Here is a 15982-nt window from a genome sequence, read left to right as displayed (position 1 = left end):
ATGCATAAGAATGAAACTAGACCACTTTCTTACACCATTCACAAAGATAAACTCAAAATGGATGAAAGACCTGAATGTGAGACAGGAAACCATCAAAACCCTAGAGGAGAAAGCAGGAAAAAACCTCTCTGACCCTCAGCCGCAGCAATTTCTTACTTGATACATTAACAAGTTATAATGGCTTGTTTCCACTTTTGACTTCAATTTTAAAATGTCTAAACTATTCAAAATACTTTAAAATCCTGTTATTTAAAAGAGGGACTAAATAGCTGAGCATTTCCAAAAGAGGGGGCTTGTTGGTAATTAAGGGATTCAATTTAAGGTAATAGGGAAGCCTTACACTATAAAGCTTTGGCAGTGCTAATTTCTTTTTTTTTTTAAGTTTATTTTTTATTTTGAGAGAGTGGGAGAGAGAGAATCGCAAGCAGGCTCTGTCCCCAGCTCAGTACCACAACCATGAGATCATGACCTGAGCCGAAATCAAGAGTTGGAGGCTTAACTGATTGAGCCACCTAGGTGCCCCTGGCAGTGCTGATTTCTAAATGACTTCCGATATAATCCCTACTGCAGTCATAGCCATTATTCCCCATTTTATCCAAGCCATCAGTCTTGGTGCCTGGAGCAGTCCAATAAGACAAAGGGAAACAATATTACCATCTTAAGTATTTATATCTCCCCCTTTTCCCTTTCTAATAACACTAGGGATATCATAAACACATTGCCATGGAAAGTCTAACACCATCCAAAACACTGTTGCATTTTTGAGGACTCTACATGTGAGACTGTAAATAAAAATAGTGAGAATTTTACAAGTGTGACCTAAGGAAATGAAGTGGCCATTGGGTCTTGCCATGTCATAAGAGTGTCATGTAACTTGGTTTTTACCAGTATCCTGAAATAAATGAATCTATGTACAGCAGTAAATGCTATTATATCCATGACAGATTTTCAATGGTGGCCTTATAGCAGTTGTCACTTAAGGCTTGGCATAATCTCCATTGAATGATGATTAAGATTTCTAAGGTAATGCCTTCCTTCCTTTCTTCATGCCCTTGTTTATCTAGTCCATCAACAAATATTTTTTGACCATTCACTGCATGCCAGAAACACAAAGATGAATAAGACACCAGTGTCTTGTTATAGATCTTGTTACACCAAACCAAAAAATGCATAAGTGCCCTCTTTGTATATATACACTTGCTTCCTACTTTTTAAAAATTAATACATGGAAATCTGAATTCATGAAAGATAAATGAGGATTTGATGTTGCTGGGATTCTAAAAAATTTTCATGAAAAAAATCACCTCTGGGTTCCTTCAAATAGTGAATCCCCTTAGGGCATTTAAGAATTATTGATGATTGATCACTTGATTAAAGGATTACAGGGAGTCTAAGGCTGTGGTTCTCAGCTCTGGTTGCACATTCAAATCACTTAGGGAGCTTTTAAACCATACTAATGCCCAGGTCCCATTCAAACCAGTGGAATAATAGTCTCTGGCAGTTGGAATTAGTCATAGGTATTTTTAAAGCTTTCCGGGATTAATCTAAATTGTGCACTAGAGCAAGAGAAGGCCAAATCCTACTGGCAACTTGTTTTTGTTAATAAAGTTTTATTGAAACACAGCCATTTCCATGTATTGTCTATATCTGATTTCACACAACAAATGCATAGTTGAGTAGTGTGACAGAGACCATATGGCCCCACAGAGCTGAAAATATTTACTATCTGGCTCTTTACAGAAAAAGGTTGCCGTCCTCTGGTCTAAAGAAAGGAGAGATGTAGAAAACTCAAAATGACTAGCAATCAAGTGTCTGCAGCTTTGCTTTGCTTTTTTTCAGAATATGGATAAGGCAGCTGTTGAAATCATTCTGACAGCTGGTGAAAAAAATTTATTCCATTTGGGGAGCCTGGGTGGCTTGGTCATTTGAGTGACTGACTCTTGATTTCAGCTCAGGTCATGATCCCACGATCATGACATTGGGCTCCGTGCTGAGCATGGAGCCTGCTTAAGATTCTCTCTCTCTCTCCCTCTGCCCCTCTCCCCAACTCACACTCTCTCTCTAAAAAAAAAATTCTTCCATTAAATAAAATTTTATTCACATGCAACTTTTCAGAAGCATGCTCTTAAAGGGCAAAGCAGTTGTAAGGCCTTGACTCTCAGCCCCAAACTCACCCTTCCATTTTCAGCTCTGTAATGCTGGGGCTGGGACTCTGCAAATGCATTTGAGCTTACCAGCGGCTTTGTTGGGCTTTGCCAATAGGAGATACCAGAGGAACGTTTCAAGCCCAGAAGAGGAGAAAGGGAATTGCTCCTTCCTGTTTGCTTTTACTTCTGTCAGCATCATCCTAGTGATGCTTCTCTGTCCTACCAGTAGCACCAGTTGATTCTACTTTGGAGTTTGGCTGACATTCTCAGAACCAGCCTCATAGTGTAATCTTGGAGCTATCGCTCACTGGAGTACTTTTGCTAGAGGTCTAGGCCCCAGCTCCACATGCTCCTTCTTTGAGCTCAGAGACCCCAACATCAACCAGGCGTTGCCATCTATCTCCCAGGAGGCCTGAGTCCCACTTCTGTGGGCCCCCTCCTTCAAGCTTCCAAGTTTCAATAATGTCAACCTCTTCTCTTCCTCCTTCTCATTGTCCTCCTCCTCTTTCTTCTCCTTCTTCCTCCTTCTGTTCCTCTTTCTTCTTCTTCTTCTTCTTCTTCTTCTTCTTCTTCTTCTTCTTCTTCTTCTTTTTGCTGGGCCATTGTGGTGATAGTACTTCCCACAGTTGCTACCTCCATGATACATGCTCCCTTTTTGCCCTTTTAGTTTTCCAGTGCCTGAGAATATTATTTATAGTAAACTGTCTCTGTTAATATCATTGGTGCTATTTCTATCTCCTGTGTGTGAAAGAACTATGGTCTATTAAGGGCTTAGGAATCAGAAAGTATCATTGTACCTTGTATTCCATAAGGATTGATGGATTCATACTGTTGTGTGGGAAATAGAATGTTAAATCTGAAGATATTATGCTCTCTCTAACATAATCTACCTACATATCATTAATAACATCTTGTTTATGCACTATATAAAAGAATGGGCTATGTCACTGTACATAATATAGATCATGACTTCTAAGGAAATGCTTCTTCTACTCTTGCTGGGAATTAATGAATAAGAATTCACTGCATGTTTACAATAGCATATGCTGCAGAGATGCAATTTGGTGACTCTAAGGGAATTCCCCCCTAGCTCGGACTTGCCCATAAGATGAGGCTCAGACAGAACATGGGTAAGTCAGACAACTTCTATCCATTCACCAAGCCCAAAATCATTTCATCATTGTAAGTAATCTGGAAACTGGAGTTTGTTAAGATGGAGTTAGAGCCAAGAAAGGGACGAGTGAACTAGAGACAAGCTCATCTATGGATTCTGTTTGGTTCATGATTTGTTCTCTAACATTCATCTTCCAAGCTGACTTATATGGGCTATTTGGTTTTCATTTCTTGTTACATTTCCATTTAGAATATGGCTGCTTTATTACCATAGAATACAAAGGAAAAGGGGGACAATTGAATAGTAGATTTGCAGAATAGAATAGGGGTCAGCAAATGAAAGTCCACAGTGCAAATCTAGCTTGCCACCTGTTTTTGTACATAAAGTTTTATTGGAATACAGCCATGCCCGTCCGTTTACATATTGTCTATTGCTGCTTTCACTAATGCAGCAGATTTAGGTAGTTGCAACAGAGACTACATGCTCCACAAAGCCAGAAATACTGACTCTCTGGCCTCTTATCTTGAAGAAGTTTGCTGACCTCGACGGGGAGGAGGAGCAGGTGTCTGATATTACAGTGTGGCCTGGTGCCAGTTGTTATGTTGTCAGCCACAGGGCCCAGGGGAAATTCTGGTTCTCAAGCTTTCCATGGCAACCATGTGCTCAGATTAGAATGCTTTACAGTTCCTCTGCACGTATCTATCCCCTACTCAGCTTCCAAGATCCCAAGTACGTCCCTCTGCATCATTAAGACTCACCTGGCTAAGTGTGCTTGGGGCCATACCTGTCCTCTCTACTATGCATTTGTCTCCTCCATCTGGATTGTAAGTTCTTTTAGACATGGGAGGGAGGCAGCATCTGGGTGGCTTAGTTGGTTGGACATCCGACTCTTGATTTCAGCTAGGGTCATGGTCTCAGCGTTCATGAAATTAAACCCGTTGTTGGGCTCCGTGCTGACAGCACAGGACCTGCTTGGGATTCTCTCTCGCCTTCTGTCTATCTCTGCCCCTCCCTTGCACATGCATGTGCACACTCTGTAAATAAATAAATAGGAGGGAGTATTATTCATCCATCCCTTAAAACACACTTGGTGAGGGGCTTGCCTAGAGTGGCTAATTAGCTCTCATGGTGTCACTGAGCTCCACTATCCAGAGGGACATATAAGAGCTGTCCCAGGCAGCACTGCTTTTGCTGACTTTAGAAAAGAGTCCTTAAGTTGTCATCACCTACTACTGTGTGCATCCTACATGTCAGGAACTGCCTTTAAGTCACCATCACGAAAAACACATCTGGTAATTATTAGGTCTAAGACCGGGCTATATAACAATGAAGACCAGAGAAGAAGGTTATTCATCTGACATAATTCCTGGTTATACTAAGCATAAAGATATATATGCTAAAGGAAATAAACTGACTGATAGATGATAACAGATAAATAAAAGTACACAGATGAAATTATTAAGGTTCTACAACTACCTCAAGATTGTTTTCATTCTCCCAAATGATTCCTGTTTTATTAAAAAATTTTCTCCTTGGGGCGCCTGGGTGGCGCAGTCGGTTAAGCGTCCGACTTCAGCCAGGTCACGATCTCGCGGTCCGTGAGTTCGAGCCCCGCGTCGGGCTCTGGGCTGATGGCTCAGAGCCTGGAGCCTGTTTCCGATTCTGTGTCTCCCTCTCTCTCTGCCCCTCCCCCGTTCATGCTCTGTCTCTCTCTGTCCCAAAAATAAATAAACGTTGAAAAAAAAAAATTTAAAAAAAAAAAAAAAAAAAAAAAAAAAAAATTTTCTCCTTAGTAACACAATATAATCTATCTTAAGTGCATGATTTTAGATAGCATTCATGCTGAGAGTTAAAACCAAGTACAACATAAAAAAATGTATTTAGTAAAACTTCATCTTCTCAAAGATTAAGAAAAACAAATAAGGCACGGGGAAGAAGGAAACAATACAATTTATGCAATAGAGGGAGTCTTGAAATGTCAGGCAATAATCCTACTAAATGATAAACATGAGTGACTCTTCAAAGTGTTAATCCATGCCTGGGTACAATGGGGCACAGCCCGCCCTTGGTCCACCAACGCCACTCCAGTGATGCTGCACTCATTGTCTCTCATTTTTCCCCTTCTGTAGCCTGCTAAGATTTGTTTTCTTCAAAAACTTATTAACCGTCTCTTGAGTCAAACTGCCTGGAGTGTGCTGAACACCAGAGGTTCAATGCCTTAAGGCTCTAGTGAAAGCAAATATAGGCAGGGGCCTCTATGATTCTTCTTTCTACAGGCTCAGCTACATACCTGAGTGACAGAAAAACAAGAGAATGAGAGCTGAAGGTGTTGGTAGTAATTTTTTAAACAAGATGTCCTTTGTCTTAAAAGTCATTTTCCCTTGTCTGTTCAAGTAGTACTTGCTTTGTAATAAGCTTTCAGTAAGTATTTAGCCTGCAATTTAAGTAATATTCCAACACAATTGTGTGTGTGTGTGTGTGCACAAAAACATTTATATAAACATCACTCAGATTGTGCAAAAAAGAGAACTATAGGGCCAAGCTTTCTGCCAGCAGAGTATTTGGTATCCTGTATATGATGATACAAGGAAATCCAAGATGATTCAAAACTTTCTCTATAAATGCTTGAAATTCTGAGATTAATAATTCAATCCTTTTTTGTAATGAAAGGTACATCAGAATGCCACTCCCATGCAGTCAGGGACCATACAATGCCTTGTTTACCAGTGTATTTGCAGTCAATGGCATAGGGCCTGGCACAAAAAGCCTCAATTTTGTGTTATACAAATGAATGGAAAGCACTGCCCTCCATATGCAAATGGCCCCAGGATGTCAACCCTTGAGAATCTTAGCCTTTTATGATGAGTGAGTTTTCCAGATTACCTTTATTCCTAAAAGACCTAGGTCATCCTTAAAAGCCAGGGAAGGTAATGAATGTAGAGCTGTTGAGGACACCTACACACCTGTCCTCCTCCTTGCATGAAGAAAAATTATATCATGGGGCACCTAGGTGGCTCAGTTGGTTGAGCATCTGATTTTGGCTCAGGTCATGGTCTCATGGTGTGTGAGTTTGAGCCCCGTGTCAGGCTCACTGCTGTCAGCTCAGAGCCTACTTCAGATCTTCTGTTCCCCCTCCCTTTCTGTCCTGCCCCCACTGTGCTCTCTCTCGCTCTCTCCCAAAAATAAATAAAATTTAAAAACAAAGAAAAAAATTATATCATTATCTTCTTTTGGAGACTTTTCAGAATAAGTACAGGTGACCAAGCCCTAAGAAACTGAGGTGGCCCAACTGGGGTAAGTGACATGTTTCCTGGTGATGGTCCCAAAGATGAGAAAGTCAGTAGGCCACTAAGACCCCCACAAATGGTGACCAATACTCAAAATGAGAAGCTCCAAATAGCTCCTTCTTTTTTTTTAATTTTTTAAAATCGTTTATTTAGTTTTGAGAGAGAGAGAGAGAGACAGAGTGTGAGCAGGGGAGGAGCAGAGAGAGAGGGAGACACAGAATCTGAAGCAGGCTCCAGGCTCTGAACTGTCAGCACAGAGCCCGACACGGGGCTCGAACTCACAAACCATGAGATCATGACCTGATTATGAAGTCAGACGCTCAACCGACTGAGCTGCCCAGGCACCCCTCAAATAGCTCCTTCTAATCTCCTATCTCAATGAGCCAAAAGAAAATGAGACCAGGATGGGAGGGTAGCATTTCAAAGTTCTGTACAAATTTGGCTCAGAGAGAATTACCCATTTTTACAATCAGTGTTCCTTCAAGGGATGGCTTTGTCATGCAAAATGGTCTTCAGTCTCAAGGACTAAGGAAATGCATCTGATACATTTAATCTAGTGAAAATACAGGCGCCATTATCACAAATAAGATATGAAACTGAACTATATCTATGTCATTTTACCTTTGGAGGCTCTGGCTTCAGCACAGAAAGTTAGCACAAGGTCTCAGCTTCTGGTCCTCGACCTTGACTGCACACTGGAATTGCCCAGGTCCTACCCCCAGAGTTTCTGATGCAGTTGGTCTGGAGTGAGGCATGAACATCAAGATCTTTCAATGCTCCCCAGCTGATTCTGTTGAGCAGCCAAATAAGGGACCAACCATCCTGGTTTGCCTAGGACTGAGGGGTTTCCTGGGGTCTGAGACTTTCAGTGCTAAAACCAGGGATGTTCAAGGCACTGCTCTCCAGAACAAGTTGGTCCCCCTAATCACTGCTCTCAATGGAATGTGTTTCATGGGGTTTGTTGGGGGTATGGAGGAAGGAGAGAGGCACATGTGTTTTAGCAATGGCGAGGTTGGCTACAGAGCCAATTACCTACCACAGAATCACAGAAGGTATCTAAAATAGATCTGTATCAGATGGCATGTTCAGAATTTTATCATGTACGATTTCTTGGAAGGGCCAATACTTTTCATATTTCCTTCTTCCTCTGACTTTTGCAAGTATGATCCTGTTCCCAAACGTATGCTTTCTTCTCTTAATTAAAAAAAGAAATCTTCCATGGCAGTTCAGTTCCCTTCCATTAATCTGTGCTTTGGGAAGGTGAGCCTTTTCCTTTCTGTTGCATCAGTCCTGACTGATAGTTGCCAATATTTCAGTCAGAGAGAGTCCACCCTATCACTCCTTTCCAAGTCTATCTAATCCAGATTTTGACAAACCTCAAGGGCAATTAGCTAGGATGGTGACCTCTCACCCAGATCACTCTCTTTGGGAGAGTCACCAAGGAAGAGGTACATGGTCTCTCTCTTTGGGAGTTTCCTAGGAAAGTGACTAGGAGGCACTGAGGCACTGACAGAGAAGTGCTGGTGAAGAAAATCCAAATTTCATCACAAAAGAATATTCCTTGTTAATGCTATAAATAATAATTCTTTCAAAGGACATACAAAAGCAACAGATGGATCCCAACTCAACCCCAATAGGCAAAACTATGGGAGCTGCAGAAGGTCAAGGACAGAAGGAAATGTCAGGCCAGCACAGGCCTCTTCTGACCATTTGCCAAGAGGTGAACTTTTCTGGCAAACAGGGCCCTCCTCCTGCCACCAAGGGTGGACACCCTCAGAGGGGCTGTCCATTGCATGACCCAATTCCTCATGACCATTCAAACAGCTTTCCTTTTATACTTGTGGGGTGAGAAAAATAAACTCCCCCATATTGTTATAAGGCTACTCTTTTCCAAGCCACAGTTTTCATTTCTATGAGCATTATTTCTAGGACTCATTTTGTGATCTGTTCATCTTGGGGCTTTTCCTGTGAGCCTACTTATGGGCTTTTAGGCTGGGAAGACTGGGCCTAAAATAGTAAAATAAGACAAGAGAATTGGCCCTGCCTTTTGTGAGATTAAGCGCATCTTCCAGAATGAACAGTGCTGAGGTAGAGGCAAGGGTTAGCTGCCATGTCCTATGTGCTATTTCTGGTTGATGATGCCGCAGCTTTATATATAGCTAGATACATACTCAACCCATGTTCCTCAGCTCATCTACGACACAATTTGATTTTATATAAAACTGCTAGAGTACTTCTGAGTTACTTACCAAACACGTTGAACCTGCGTAGCTTCCTGGGCTTCTCACACCACATGTGACAGAGTCACATCACTTTGCATAGCGGTTGAGAAAGGGATGGCTTCCCACCATGTACACTATTTCATCACCCATAGCATGGCAAGGTGACTTTTAAATTGATCTTGCTCAGATGTAAGATAAAGAAGGTATGTGTGTGTGTGTGTGTGTGTGCGTGCGTGTGTGTGTGTGTGTGTGTGTGTGTGTGTGTGTGTTTAAGTTTGAAGGTTTTATATTGACATTCAGGTCTATGGCTTGAGAAAATAAGTGATGGAAAATAAGGAAGGTGGGGGTCTTTAAGCTGTGGCCAGCATCTGTGCAGGGTAAATTCTGTCATACCTGAGCAGAGGGAATCTTCTAGATCATGAATCAGAGCAGGGGTCTGGTGTAAGCTGGGCTCCAGGGGAGAGGAGCAGCATCGGCCTGGCAGCCTGTCAGTACCACTGAGCATCACCGCCTGCGATAATGTAGAAGAGCCCCCAGGACAGCAAGAGGATGAGAAAAATAAGAAGAAAGCAGCACAAATAGGAAATAATCAGAGGAGAGAATCTAATTAAAATAGAGTAACTGAAGAGGTGACTTCCATTGCATTAAGGATATTTTTAGAAGCACCACGCTAGCATCTGATCCCTGAAAATACCCACTGCTCTCACCAATATATTAAAAATCTCTAGGTGCCTTCTCCAGATTGGACATTGGCCAATTCTTGCCTGCTCTTGCTTAGAATTGGAACAGGATGTGCTGTGTTTGCTTTTGAAACCTTGATTTTTTCCCCCCATCCTTTCCTTAGTGCCCATGTTGGGATTTATGATGTCACAGATGCTGTCTAGGTAGGCTTCCATTTTGTGATTTTTTTTCCTATTTATTCTCAATTTTGTTTCTAGGGCACCAAAAACAGAATTCAGCCCACTAACACAATGAAAAATACATATGTATGTTGTCTGGGAAGAATCCAAATATGCTTATACTAGTTCTTCGTGGAGAACATTTTCTGAAGGAACAGAAGCTGAAATTAAGTGTTCTTCCCCCTTATAGCAATTTAATTAAAAAGACTGAAGTTATTGATTTTTTTAAACTATTAAAATGCATCTATGCTGCTGGTTCCAGGCTGTTGCTGGCAGACCATTCACTCATGGAGTATAATTTTCCATTTCCTCCAGTACAATGAAACCCTTTATTAAATGCTTTCTTGCTGTGGACAGATTGGTTTATAGTTGAAGCAAGCAGGGATTTATAATCCCTTGCTGCTGTTTGCTTACCCTTCAATTCAGATTCTGCCAACACCACATAGATTTATCTCTTTAGCTCTGAAAGGACTTTGGATTTTGGCTGATTTTATTTCACAGGCTGAAGTAGGCTCAACACAACAGATTGTGCCAACCAAGTGGAGTTTGGAAGGACTGAATAATCTTGATTTGTTCAGGATTATACGTAAATCAAGCCAGATGAGAAGGGAAGAACTATAAACATCGGGCTGCTTGAGTGTCCTTACAATATGGCAGTTGGCTTTCTCCAGAGCATGTGATCTAAGAGAAAAGTCCAGGAGGCTGCAATGTCATTTATGACCTAGTCTCCAAAAAAGCACACACTGTCACTTCTGCCATATACTTTTTGTAAGGAATAGATTACTAGGTTAGCCCATACTCATGGAGATGGGTAGTAATTTCCAACCCTTGAAGGGAGCTTATCAAAGAATTGGTAGACATATTTTAAAAACAAACACAATTGCTTTTTCCTCTGTCTGAATTCCTCCTTCTATAAATATGTCAATATCTCACTCCTTCACTTTATTCAAGCCTTGGTTCAAATGTTACCACCATACAGAGATCTTTCTTGATAACCCACTTCCATCAGAAATAGTATCTCATTTCTCGTATCTCATATCTCATTACCTGACACTATTCATCTGTCTATATTCATCTATCTATAATTGGCTTCCTCCACTAAAATGGAAGCTCTTTGGGGATAAGAGATTTTGTGTCTTATTCATCATTATATCTCCAGTGCCTAGAACATGGTAATTACTCAAGAAATACTCATTATCGAGTTAGCTAGATTTGTTCATTTCCTCATTTAGCAAAAATTTACTGAATATCAATTATTTGCAAAAAAAAAAACCCCACACACCCACAAAAACACAAAAATGAAACAGACAAACAAAAACAAAAAACACAAGGGCATAAGAAAGGGGTTTATACTGGGAGATAGGATGAAAAAATTCTTAAAACAAGTTCTCAACCTTCCATATGTTCAAGTGATGTTTTCCAAAATGAGTTGCCCAGAGTATCTAATGCACATTGCTTGGAGAAAGTGTTCTACAGTTAATAATAAACATTGGTTTAAACAAAGTCAAACATTTTTTATTACTGCACAACTACTCCAAGTTCTAAGCATGCTAATGTACCACATAAAAGAGAAGTGTAATATACTGGACTTCCAAAAAGTATTTGATTATGAAATTTTCTTTCATTGAACCCACATGCAAGAGTTAGCCTTGAAAGGATGAGATGAGTTCTTTTTTAAAATTTTTTTTTCAACGTTTATTTATTTTTGGGACAGAGAGAGACAGAGCATGAACGGGGGAGGGGCAGAGAGAGAGGGAGACACAGAATCGGAAACAGGCTCCAGGCTCTGAGCCATCAGCCCAGAGCCTGACGCGGGGCTCGAACTCCCGGACCGCGAGATCGTGACCTGGCTGAAGTCGGACGCCTAACCGACTGCGCCACCCAGGCGCCCCGAGATGAGTTCTTGAGACAAAAGAGGTGAGAAATATAAATTCAAAGCAGCGAGGATATAATGACCTGAAAGAGGGGGAGTTAGAAAGTTCACCTGAGTCTTCTAGATATTCTACAAACCAGAAGAGAGAAGTTTGTCTGCTCAGAGTGAGAGAGCACTCTGTCTCAGGAGTGATACTGAGGCTTTGAGAGGTGGAGAGAATGTCTGCAAAAGCAAGAAAGGAAATATAAATAAAAGAACAGCAGAGTCGCTGCAAGGGCCAGGCAGAGGCCACAGAGGATGGATTTGAAGCAGTCTCAGCCAATACATTTTCATGACTTTCTCCACCCCAATGACCACTGCACATGAGTGAAGAAAGCAAATACAAATGGAACCCAGGGGCTTGAATTGACCTGACGAAGTCCATGTAAGTTCAAGGACAAAAGAAATTCTAAAGATCAAGAAAGGAGTATTAAAAGGGTGCACCCAGAGTGAAATGGGTAAAGGACAAGCAAAGTCCAAGCCAGTGATGAAAAATAACGGGGCGCGAACAAATGCCAGCACGAAGTTGGAGGGTCGGTGAGAGAGAGTTAGAGATATGGCTGATAAAGACATCAGGGTCTCGGGAGGTGAAGTATGGATTCAAGGCCCTGTATATGGGCCTGAGCTCAAATTGGGAATACACTTGGGAATGACTGCAGTGGAAGGGAAGTGAAGGTGCCGAAAAGAGCAGCTGGCGTTATTTCCCTGGTTACTCGCTCAGCCATCTCGTCCCCTCTGATGGCCTTCAAGTGCAGGAGCCCTGTGTCTTCATCCTTGAGTCCTCGGCTCAGAGCTTATGCCTGGAACACAGTGGGACCCTCAGAATATGTGACGGGCAGATAAGTGAAATGCGGTGTGGATAAACAGGTTAACGATGTGAGTATTAAAGTTGCCAGGGGTGTTGACAGGACAGCGGTGGAAGCAAACACAGGGCCATGTGCAGGTGCAATGGGGAAGTGCGTCCAGCCCTGTCCATGCTAGGAGGTCTTCACTTGGGTAGCCTTGTTGAAAAGCTCAGAGTCATTTTCATGCCACTGCATTCTGGATGTCGGTGTCTTGGCTTAAGTGACTGGACTCCTGACCACAGCTCCTAGCCCACCACTCTATACCTTGCCTGTCTCAGTTTCTGTTCTCCTTCCCGTGGAAGCCTCCATGACTTATGGCGAACTGGAGCCGTAAGAACTCCTCTGGTCTCTTGGCTGCCCCAAGTCCTGACCTAGGCTGGCAGCCTGGGTCCTCCATCCTGGGAACACTGGCCAAACATAGAAAAGGCTAAATCAGAGAAAGGTTCCTGCTTAAGAGTACAGCAATCTGGTCCAGAAGAAAGGATGCGCCATAACGCTCAGCATAGCCAGAACACTGGGGTTTTTTCTGGGATGGTATGTTTTTTGGAGGACGTTTGGTGTGATGAGACCCAGAAGGCGGATGCAGAACCCCACCCACGCCTCGGAGGGTCTCTGCCCTTGAGCTTGCCACTGTGCCACAACCGACCCCACTGATTACGGCTAATGAAGCCTCTGAGGGGTGTTTGGGGAGGGGCCGAGGGAGTTTTCTTCATCCACGACCAAGGTCGGGTAAGGAGAAAAGCTTTCTATTATCTAGGACAAGGCCACTCTACAGAATAGCAGCTCCTGGCACTTGTAAAATGTGTTTAGCATCAGATAAAATGAACTATATAAATGCAAAGTCATATTAATTGAGAGCGCCTTACTGTGAACACCAACTGAAAATTACCCAAACCGCTATTGACACAAAATGTTACACAAAAAAGGAGAAGTCTCCAGCTCTTTCCCAAGGAATCTGCCTTGCTCTTCTCTGGGCTCTGGCAGTGCAGGACGCGAAGTGCCTCTGGGCACACCCAGCGACTAAGAATCCACACGAGGGCCCTGTCCAGCATTTACATTTCTTTTTTCCCAGAAGTTCATAAAATACCTTGGTTGACCCTTCTCCATCACTCCTAAAAAGACAAAAACACTATCTCCAGTTTAGCCACTTAGCAGGGACACGATCAATTCTTTGATTTTCTTTAGAGCTGGTTTATATGTGTGTCACGGAGAGGAATTAGCATCCGCGTCACGTGTGAACTTCATTCTCTTTTAGTCTCTCTCACCAGGAGCAAACCCCTCCAGGTCCCTGCATCCAGTCACAGAGTGAAAAGTTTCCAGCATCCTTGAAGTTGGCCCCAATTCTCCTGCAACCAAAACCTCGAAGACGCTGACGGGCCTTTTTTGACAGGAGCTGTATTTCTTTGTGCACACAGAGCAGAAGAAAAGAGGGAAGCCCTCCTCTGGGGGGAAGGTTTTAAAATGTAGTCAAAACTGTTCCTGGTCTCAGAACTAGCACAGCGATCAGCAAGAGCCTCCTCCTTTGTCTAAGAGGCAGGCAGTAATTGATTTGACCTGCTTTATGGGGACGATCTCCCAGGCATGACTGAGTGCTAATTGCCACTAATGAGGCAGCATTTTAAACTGGCTGTGGTCTTGAGCTTCCTGTCCTCTTTCCTCCAAGCGGCATGCCTGCCACTGGGTTACGTGGAAACCTTCCAGCGAGCCCTCACCCATAACAAGCTCCACTTCTCCAGCTGCTGAGGGTTGTGTTAAGAAGGGAAAATTCCAGTGCCTTTCAAAAGGGCGATCTGGCTGAGTGAGCAGTGTGTAAAGATGCACCGAGGCAATGTTGCTCTTGAGGAAATGAACTCTAAATGTTACAGGATCGCTGGAAATTACTTTCAGAATGACTTTTACTGGTTCAGCCCATTTCCCGACATCCATCTCTCTAACCCAGAGGAAAACCCACAAGCCCCAATCCGTGAAAGAATGTGTTTTTGTGAACAGTTTGGGGGCTCTTAACTATTCCCTCGACACCTTTATGTCTCAGAAATAACAAACACGTTGTGTCACTCTTTAAGTTATACTCAATTGTCAAATTAATTTTAGCTCCAGGAAAGCAATAAAGACGGGCCCCCTAGATCAGCTGTGGAATAAAAGATACCTTTGATAATACAAGTACCTGGAACAGGGTCAGCAAACCTTTTCAGTAAAGGACAAAAGAGTAAATATTTTAGTCTTTGTGGTCCATACGGTGTATGGCACTATTCAACTCTGCCATTGTTGTGTAAAAGCAGCCATAGACAATATGTATGGTCATGGCTGTGTTCCAATAAAACTTTATTTACAAAAACAAGTGTCCAGTTGGATTTGGCTCACAGGCCATCATTCACCAGCTCCTGACCTAGAGTAAGCTTTCCAAATATACATCGAATCTGGATGTATACAAAGTTACTATAACCACCAAATGGCCCCAAAGGCCTGAATTCCCGTATGATTATCAATTCTAATCATTATATTCCTGGTATGATGAGAACCATCCTTTATATTTAGGAGCTGCAGTCTCCTCACTTGTGAAATAAGGGGCTGGACCCTACTATTCCTAGATTGTCTTTCAGTCTGACATGTATAACTCCCTCCAGTTTTACAATTGCAAAGTTCTCACCATGTATATTGCAGAGTCGACCACACCGATCTTTCCTTTTCCTCAGTTCTGATTTGTTTCAATCAGCCACACTCACACACACACACACACACACACACACACACACACACACTCAGAGAATCTTCTAAGAGCCAAGACCACGATGGATCAATGCAAATGTGAGTAAGACCATGTCCTCTACTGCCAAGGATCTCACAAAGCACCCACAACTCCAAACTAGGAATTCATTCCCACAGACTCTTGGCCAATGTACACATTCTTGTCTCCCAGCTTCTCTCCCCCATTAATCCCTACAAGACTAATTCCATATTGTGCTACATCTTTCAACTGTCCTACCTTTTTCTGTGGGTAATGATTCAGCACATTTGTTGTATATTTCTACAACTAGCGTTGTTCTCAAATGTGTTGTTTTTGTATCTTGTGATTTGGCAAAACAACTCAAACCCTTCTAAATGTCTGTGTATGTGGACACGCTATATGCAAAACTGAGTCAGAAACAAAGAAACTGAAATATGAGTGAGACATAGGTATGCAGTCGTTTTGTGTTAATGGATAACAAGAAGAAATAATAGCTAAGAACTGAGTGCCTTGGGTCATGTTCCTATTGCGTAGGTAAAAGGAAATTTGTGATGGAATTAAGATTGTGTGCTTTGGGCTACTACTAATTTCTGGTTTGAATTTTGCTGTTCTAGCTGTCTATACTGATAAAGTTCTAGGATTAGGGTACAGTAAGGTTGTCTGAGAACCACAGTTCTCTTACTATTGTTGCTACCACAGATTACCCCCGGTATGTCTGCCTTGCGTTAGGCAAGATAAATCCCTGGTATGACAGGTTGAGAACTTTCTTTAGTACCACTGGTGATACAAATGGGGAAAGAGTGTGGTGGGATTTATGAAAAAAAGAGAGAG

This window comes from Prionailurus viverrinus, chromosome X (assembly GCF_022837055.1).
Source record: "Prionailurus viverrinus isolate Anna chromosome X, UM_Priviv_1.0, whole genome shotgun sequence".
Taxonomy (NCBI): Eukaryota; Metazoa; Chordata; class Mammalia; order Carnivora; family Felidae; genus Prionailurus; species Prionailurus viverrinus.
Note: the sequence above shows the minus strand (reverse complement) of the source record.